The sequence below is a fragment of the Rutidosis leptorrhynchoides genome, chromosome 10 (genome assembly GCF_046630445.1).
Source record: "Rutidosis leptorrhynchoides isolate AG116_Rl617_1_P2 chromosome 10, CSIRO_AGI_Rlap_v1, whole genome shotgun sequence".
Classification (NCBI taxonomy): Eukaryota; Viridiplantae; Streptophyta; class Magnoliopsida; order Asterales; family Asteraceae; genus Rutidosis; species Rutidosis leptorrhynchoides.
Window position 1 is genome coordinate 233,033,249 of NC_092342.1, and position 9,879 is coordinate 233,043,127.

Consider the following 9,879-nt stretch of genomic DNA (forward strand, 5'->3'; position numbering starts at 1 on the left):
GACATAATTTTGGTCAAACGAGTCTCATATAGGGACTACGACTACGCAACGGGACCTAAGTTAACGGCGCCGTCAATAACGGTTTTGGTCGGGTCGTTACAATGACGACCTCACTCAAATTTCGGGACGAAATTTCTTTAACGGGTAGGTACTGTGATGACCCGGGAATTTCCGACCAAATTTAAACTTGATCTTTATATGTTTCCGACTCGATACGCAAAGTCTATAATGTTGAACCTCAAAATTTTTAAACTGTTTCATATATTCAATTATCCTTCGACTATTTTTGACGATTCACGAACAATTAATTTTAAATAGATATGTGTGTATGTATATATAAATAATAATTCGAAATAAAATTTGAAGTATTATATGTTGTTGTTATTAAAAAAATTAATAAAATAAAAATAGGATATTATAATAATTATTATTTAAAACATATCTATATATATAAATAAAGATAATTAATGTAAAAATTAAGGATTTTTCAAAATACTTAATTCCACCACTGATGAACAACGGACCGCGATATAATACACGTATTTTAAACTGTCGGTAGTAAAATAACAAATGTTAGGCTGTTACTATTTTAGATTGATTGATATATGTTTCTTTTTCTAATCAACACGTTCTCTTAAATTATTCATTCAATATGATATTATTGTATCATAATATGTAAGAATAAGGTGCATGCATTGCAAATAATGAATCAACAAATTATTGTATTTGAGGGTGATATATAACCGAATCCGACTTTATTTCATTTCATCTGTAAATTTTAGTGAGAATAATTGATTGATTACTGTACGAATGATTACATTGTTTTACTATTCGTGTTTCTTTTCTTCCACTAAATGTTGTTATGATATGATGATGTTTAATATTATATTATCTCTATTAAACATATTTAATATTATATTATCTCTATTAAACATTTTCATACATATCAAAACCATATACATTGAACACCCACTTTATCACTACTACTCTTACTACCTGCATGATGTATTCAAGAACCCACTTCATCTCAAACGCCATCTCGATTCCATTACTTTAGTTTCAATTACAAACATGACCATCTCTTTCTCTATATCTCTCTGACTATATACATATACATACATCCCTACACATCCATTAAATCATCACCATCGTAATGAAATCCTCACATGCTTCTTAAACAAATCCTCACGATCACCATCATTTAACGGGTTACAACCATCACCTTCCTCACTAAACAACCACCCTCACGTTTCTGTCATGCACACTTCTGTTTTTATAGCACAACCGTATTATCAATAATAACTTCTACATACTCCTGTTTATTCCTAAACCGTTCCAACAAACTTCACCTTTGTTGCTATAATAAATCACCTAGACCCATCTAAATACTTTTGCTTCTGCTCACTGTATAGTCCGAATATCCTCACAAACTATCACCATATACTGTTACTGCTGCTATTATCTTTTGTTTCCATCGACTACAGCTACTCTTCTGTTGATTTCTGTTAATTATTTCGACCAGGCAAGAACAAAACATCAATATATTCTTTATTATTTTTCGAATATGAGGTATTGCAGCTTTTATTCCTTTAATTGGGGTCATTCAGATTCAATCATCACTGACTGAATATATCATTTCTAATCCCACTTATTAGACAGCGACTATGGTGGACTATCATTTCTAATCCCACTTTTCGAATGGTGGACTATGGTGGACCATGTCTATGTTAGGTAAACAATTAGGAATTTCTTTCCTGGACGCATCTCAATGAAACCAGGCCTTAGGCCTTTAATTTTTGTTTATCATGGGCCAAATTTTTTTCACTTGGATCTCACTTAAACCCTTATAGATTGTTGAATAACACAACTTGAGCTAAACTGTTGGATCGGGCTTCTACTAAGTCTAGTGATTTTCTTTAGGCTAAGCAACTTGGACTAGTTATTGGACTTACAAGTGTTGCAACGTTATTCGCTATATTATTGTCTATAGTGATAAAAAAACCCTGTTAACTAGAGTTCAAGAACTTTATCAAGATAGATTTAGAAAATGATAATTGAATTAATGATAATGGCGGGTGTGAAACTTGTTTTATGTTAAGATATTAAGATAGATAAAGGATTATGGTTATGATCATGAAGATTCATGATGATGAATGGTTAAGATAAGAAAATGATGGTGATGATAATAAGAAGGATGATGAGGATTATAATTATGATGATAAATGGCACTGGATGATATGACAATGAAGATGTTAAATGGGTTTTGAAGAGGGCATCCGACAGTTATGGTTTAAAACAATTTAAGGTGCTAATCAAACAAGAATGTAATTGATAGTCCAGTGGTCGTGTGTGTTGTTTGATAAAAGGGTTGTCCTGAGTTCGAGTCTAGGCGGCCACTGTTTATTTTTTTTTTTTTAGCATCAAGTAACTGCACAAGTTATTGGGCCACTTACACCTGGCTTCATGGAAACAAAATTGGTATTGGGCTTGGGAACTTGCTGTTGGATCAAAAGCTGAACCAGACAAGTTATGGTAATTAGACTGAGGATTAATTCAGAAAAGCAAGGCAGAGGGACTGGTTGGGTGTGTTGTGCTGTGTTGATGAACGAGAGGTCTTGGGTTCAATCCTTTGTTGTAGCAATATTTTTTTTACAAAAAAGAAGAAGAAACACTTTACCAGTTAAACAAATTCAGATATAGTTATTATTAGAAAATACGAAATAGAGGAGTGGTTGTGGTGTTATCGGGTTAGCGGGACGTCGCGGGTTCAGACCCGGACTTGGGCATTTTTTTTAAGAACTAATTCTTTGAGGTAGTTTACTTATTACTCCTCCTCATTATTATTGTTATTATTATTATTATTATTATTATTATTATTATTATTATTATTATTATTATTATTATTATTATTATTATTATTATTATTATTATTATTATTAGTAAAAGTATTATTATTATTATTATTATTATTATTATTAATATTATTATTATCATCAACATTATTATTATCACAAATATTATTATTATTAACATATAACATTTTTATATATTTTTAGTAATATTATCATTATTATTAATATTAAAAGTATTTTCATTTTTATCAACATTATTATTATTATTAGTATTATTAATACATCAAATAAAGATTTTTCTATATAAAAATATATTTATGACATAAAACAAGACTATATTAATATTTTTTATTTGTAATAAATATCAATTATCTAGTTAAAGTATATAAAAAATAAATATATCTAATGAGGTTATTAATGAAACGTTAAAATAACAACTATATCACTAATAATATGTAAATTTGTTCGATTACCATTATATGTGTTAATATATATATAAATGATATAGGTTCGTGAATCCAAGGCCAACCCTACACTTGTTCAATATCGTCATATGTATTTTTACTACAAAATACATTAAGTGAGTTCATTTACTCCCTTTTACTCTTTACATTTTTGGGACTGAGAATACATGCGCTGTTTTTTATAACTGCTTTATTAAATGCTTTTGAAATACATTTTGAACTGCGAATACATGAAATGCTTTTATAAATGTTTGACGAGATAGGCACAAATAAAACATTCCTCGAATGAATTATTATGCAGACAGAAGTTCTGCGGATTATTGTTGAATTATGTGGATATGATTATTGCCACTGTTGAATTATGTGGACATGATAATTGCCACCGTTGAATTATGTGGACATGATAATTGCCACCATTGAATTATGTGGACATGATAATTGCCACCATTGAATTATGTGGACATGATAATTGCCACCAGTTGATGTGAATGTTATATATCGAGAGAATGATTTTATACACAGATTATGTGTATATTATTTTTGTGCACAAGATATGTGTACGGTTACTATGATTTATGAAAATGTTTTTCGTACACGAGAAAGATGTACTGTATTTAAAAGATATAGCATGTACATTACAGGTGGGTATAGGATTCGGGCCCATTTGTACCATGCAGCTTTTAAATCTTGTGGTCTATCAAAATGATGAATTTTATTGCTTTATGATAAACCTATGAACTCACCAACCTTTTGGTTGACACTTTAAAGCATGTTTATTCTCAGGTATGAAAGAAATCTTTCGCTGTGCATTTGCTCAATTTAAAGATAGTACATGGAGTCATTCATGGCATATAAATGTCCGTTCATCGCAATGGTACCAGATGTTATTGTATTCGTTCAGGAAAATTTGGACGGGGTATGACATCTGTGTCTTCAGTACCAGCTGACTGATTAGTATCAGCTGGCACACCTGCCACAGTACCTTCATCAGCTGCCTCAAATAGGGGTCCTTTTCTGAGGGGCTGGTTGTCCCTAGGAGTGGATTTCACCCTTTGTTTGTCAATAGGCTTGGGTTCAGATGATGGTTCTTGTGTTGATACTGGTTCTTCTGGAGGCAGGTAGGGAACAATAGCAAGATGCTCCCCCTGAACATCATCATCATCAAGATTGATTATTTCTGCTGGCTTTTGTTGTGTAGCTGGTTGTGCAGAAGTTGTTGGTCGAGAAGATGAGCTGGTTTCTAACATAGCATCTAACCATTTCATAAAAATGTCAACTCTAACTCCTCCCCCTGACTCAGTATATGCAAGATAATCTTTCATTTCTTCAGGAGTCATCTGTTTGATCCTGTCTGCTCGCTCAGCATACAGCTTTGCCCTCTTTTTGTCGTATTTGACCATGAACTTAGCATTTCTTTTTCGTGCATCCTTTTTGAATTTGTCAATGATAATCAGGTCATCATCAATGTCTCTCTTTTTTGGGGTCAGCCATCTCCTATACTCAATTCTGTGGCGTTTAAGAGTAACATAGGCATCCCATTTGACATTGAAGGCATCATTTAAATCTTGCTGTCTCTCCTGATGTCTCTCCAGTTTTCTTTTCATTCTTCTTTCAATAGTTTGAGAGACAACAAAAGCTTCAGCAACAGCCAATGTAGAAACATCACTTGGCTTAGTGCCAGAACCAATATCATCTACTGATGTGGCAGACACACTGGGTTGAGATTCACCAGCTGCCTGTACACCAGCTTCAGTATGAGCGTTGCTGGGCTTAGTGCCAGAGTCTTGACCAGTAGTACCATCACCATCACCATCCCTCATTGGTTGTTTTGAAGCCTTTTCATGCTCATGCTCCCCCTCTAATTGTTTTCTCTTTTTGAGTTTCTTTTTAGATTTCTTCTCCCCCTTTTTGTCATCAGCAGGGGCAGAAAGGTGAACAGGGGAGACCTGTGCATCAAGGTCACTATCTGAATCTAGAACAGAGAATGCAAAATTATTCCATTCAGCAACTTCAGGAGTAAGATGGGCACCAGGATCCACGCCAAATTGTCGAAGAAGTAGGTTGGAAGACCTAACTTCATTCCTTGCAACACCCATAGCCATATGTTCAACAATGGCCCTAACATCACCCTGTAGGGTAGCCAGTCGTTGCATATTTTCTACCATTTGAACATAGGCAGAAGCAGGAATTATGTTAGCCATTTGCTGTTCCTGCGAATCCAGTCTCTCATGTAGCACCGTATTTTCTTCATTAAGAAAAAGAATTCTGCGATTAGCAGCGTCCAAATCAGCTTGAAGACGGACAATATCCTCAGTATACTCATTGTGAGAGATGATTCATTTCTTTAAATCCTCTTCCTCTTCATGTTGTCTGACAATGGCATCCACCGCAAGATCTGTAAAGGCACATACTTGTCTGAGCTGGGCTTCAATATTGGAAGTGGTAACTTGCCCAGCATTGCGTATGGCTTCAGTCACGCTATCAACAATAGCAGTGCGAATGGTGTTTTTTAGATCAGGTGTAACTTCGGTGAGTGTCTTATAGACAGCCAAGGTGGAGATGTCAGCCACCTCATCAGCATTAAATTTAACATAGCTGGTTGAGGGGTGGTCAGTAGCAGCTAACACAGGACTACCTTCGTGGGGTGGTGGAGGTGGAAGGTTAGAATCTGACTCATCACCATGATCACCATCATTTTTACCTTCACCCAAAGGTTTAGAACCACTGGTATCCTTGTCAGCATCATTATCAGCATCATTAGTGAGATCCACTGGTTTATCTTTGGAGCCAGTCACATTATCATGAATGACTGGCTCTTCCTTACCAGTACCTTTATCAGCATCACCATCAGATGAAGAAGATGATGAGGAAGAAGCTGATGAATTAGAAGGTACTGGCGAATCAGGAAGTTATTGCATGATAAACTTACCAGTAGTGGGATCTCTGATGAACTTGAGAGGCCCCCATGTACCAGGCCATGGAGAAGCAGCTGGAGCCATACCAAAATAGTGATAATATGGCTGCTCGTTGATCTGTTCTAAAGTAGCCAGCCTCTCATATACCTCTTCTCTTGCTGGTCGATCAAGCTGAGACAACAGTTCAGTCAGCTCTTCGCGAGGCAATTTGATGGCTGAGACTATGACAGTTTGAGGATCAATAGTTAGCTGATCCACCAGCAGAGCAACTCCGGGAGTGATAGACGCTTCCCGATAGATGAAGTTAGATACAACTTCATCAGGATCTGGCACCTGGCACACATATGGTTTCTTCACAGCAGAAACAGTAGCCCGAGAAGAGTCAGTAGTGGAAGTAGCAGAGGTACCAGCATCCATAATGGGTTCTGTAGAACCAGTAGCAGCAGTGGGTGACTGTGCAGTAGGTGAAGAAGCAGCATCTGCAGCACCTTTAAAGAAAATATCCGGTGTGGAATCAGACACCTGTAGATTACCAGTGGAATCCACGGTAATAAATTGTCTCGATTGAAGATCAGAAACGTCCGGAATAACACTAGTAGCAGCAGTATCCACCTTTGGCTCTTTGGAAACATAGCGAACATCCTAAAGAAACGAAGGCCAGGAATCATCATCAGCATGCAAGCCACCACTAGTAACCACTTCAGTGGTAGTGGCAGCATCATCAAAATCAAGAACCTCCTGAACAATATTACCCTGTGCACCAGAGTCAGATGGAAAAGAAGCACGTGTACCTGCATCCATGATAACATCCTGTACATTAGAATCAAATGGAAAAGTAGCACAAGTACTAGCATCCACAATAACATTCTGTGCAGCTGCAGAATCAGTAGCTTTATCAGCACCAAGTGCAATGTCACCCTTCGATTCGGTGACAGGTTCATCAAGTAGAACATTCTTGACAATATTGTCAATTACCTTTTTAAGAACAGGAGGATCTACTATGATTTCATCTTCCACTTCAGGTTCAGTAGTGGAAGCAGCAATACTGGGAGCAGTATCACCAGCAGCTGTAGAAGCAACAGTACCAGCATCAGCACCGCCAGTAGGAGAAATAGTAGCACCAACACCAGTAGCAGAGGCAGCAATCTCATCAGTAGGAATAATAACATCTTTAACTTGCTCCCCCTCTGCCTATTCATCTACTCTGCTAAGAACTGAAACAATAGAACATTTTATGTTAACAACTGTAGAACTAAATAAATTTGACTCAACAATTGCATCTGTTGTTGGTCTCTGGGGACAGACTGGTGATTTGGTCAGCCCTTCGAATGAGACAGAATAAGGTGTCTGTAAGTACAGCTGTGACTCTACTGACTCATTGGCGACACATGTTGACCCAGATAATGTAAGAGTTCTGGCTGGTAATGATGTAGGAGTGAGACTCTTATCATGATCCGAGTAACATAATGGCTGTGCAGTATCCTAAGCTGGTTCAATACGATGAGGACCCAGCTCAAGTTTGCTTTGGGGGTCAGGTATGTGCTCTGCTGGTTGTACTGTCAGCAGAGGATATAACATTAAGTTTAATTTAGAAAAATGTGGAAGTGTCTGGCTAGAAGAGTATGGGTTGCTACTCTTCTTAACACTAGTTTTAAAACCAGTCAGCTTGGGGGCCAAGGTTATACCTTTAACTCCACTTTCATTTTTCAAGTCAGCAGTTAAAAGATTTTTAATTATGTTAAATTTTTTTGCTGTTTGGTCTAGAAACGCACCCAGTTCCATAGCCACATCCTTTGCAGGAGCAGCAGTTAAGACTGGTGCAATCTCCCCTGTGGTTTGCTTGGAGCCAGCTTTTGCACATTTGGATTTGCCTGTTACCAAGAAATAGATAAGCAACGGATTCCAATACTAGAATTGGGTAGTCAGTATATAAGACTAGGGATGTTCTTTATTATCAGAGAGCACTAGATTCTAATATAACTACTGCTTTACCAGTATGTGAGACGGTGGCTATTCTAGTTGAGGTAGCTGGTTGTTTCCTATGAGTAGCTGGCTTACGCTGAGGACCCTCCCCCTCAGCTGGTGCAGAACCAGAGGCAGTTGATGGGTTAGCTCCACCCCGAGCAGCAAGATACTCGAGCATGCCTGGTGTCAAACCAATATATGGAGCAGCAGGTGCATCTTTTGGCATACCCCCTTGTTTTAGAGGCAGGTCATATGATTGATCAGCAATCTGCTGGTAAGCTTCACCCAACTCACTTTCAAAAACCATGCTTAAGAACCTTAGAAAGGGGATTAAATGTGTTCGTTTAGGTGCTTGCACCATCTCCCTTAGCCTCAAGTAAATTTCCCCGGCATAATCAATGTTCCTGTTGAACAACAAACCATGACCAATTTTAAGCTCAAAGTCTGAGCACTGGTCAAACTTCCAGATTTCTGGCTGATGCACTGGGTCAGCAGCCCAAAGAAGTAGTACCAAATATGTGGCATATGCTTCCTCAAAGGTGTATGAGCAATTGGCTGAGTAAACCCAATGATTTCTAGCACCTCCCTTCTGAATACATCGCTGGTTGGTGAATCGTCAAACGGTCCATCTGGTAATTGAAGGGCACGGCGGATGACTTTAGCGGTGATGAAGCAAGTTAGGGTTTCGGTTACCATGCCACGAATACATGGAACATTCTGGGGAGTGGTGGCAGTGGTAGCAGTATACCAGAATCTTACCAAGCAGGCACCATAAAGGCTTGAGGGTACATCGGTGATAGCCCTAGCCAGAGGGGATTGATGGATGTAGTCAATGAGCGTTTCATACCCCATATTGACCTTTAATTTGGGGATGGAGAGTGAATGAGCAGCATTTCCTCTTGATATGTGAATAGTCGTGTGATCAAGTGCATTATTAGCCCTAACCAGAGCTGGATGAAGATTAAACAGTGGTTCATTAACAACTTGTTCCTCTGTTGCCGGTGGTGGTTGTTGATCAGGGTGTTGTGCCGGTTGTTGTTGCTGCTGTTGTTCCTCTGGCTGGTATTCAACGTGTGGCGATTGAGGTTGGTCTGCCATTGATGAAATGTAAGGATGAAGATATGAACTTGTGAAAGTTGGAAGATTTGAAGATTTTGGGAGAAAAGAGTTTGTGAATTTGAATACTGAATAACCGAAGGTTATTATGGAAGATAAAACAATCTTTTAACCGTTGTGATTGGATGAAAAAGGGTAGGAGAGAGAAAATGGCAACTGTCATTAGCAGGCGCGTGGGCAGATGTGACAGACTGACACACTTTCGAGGGGATACAGACTGTTGATTTGACGTATATACGGCTTGAACACTTATACCTCCTATTCAGCATTAAATGCAGCAGGTTTAATTCAAAAAATGATTTTAAAACCACAAAATAAGTTTTGTATTAAATACAAAATACTTTGTTACATTTAATATGTCATGAATTTAATTTAAATCATTGGGAGTAAATGAGTTTCAGATTTAAGGAATCATTTAATTTTGTGAGCTATTTATTATTTCAATTAAAAACATTTTGAGTAACCAAAGTATAAAAGACCTTGTTGTACTGAGTGTTTTACATGTAGGCAGTAAGTTAACAAAAATGACTTACTGGTTTGCCCTACATGTTGTAGAGCCAGCACACC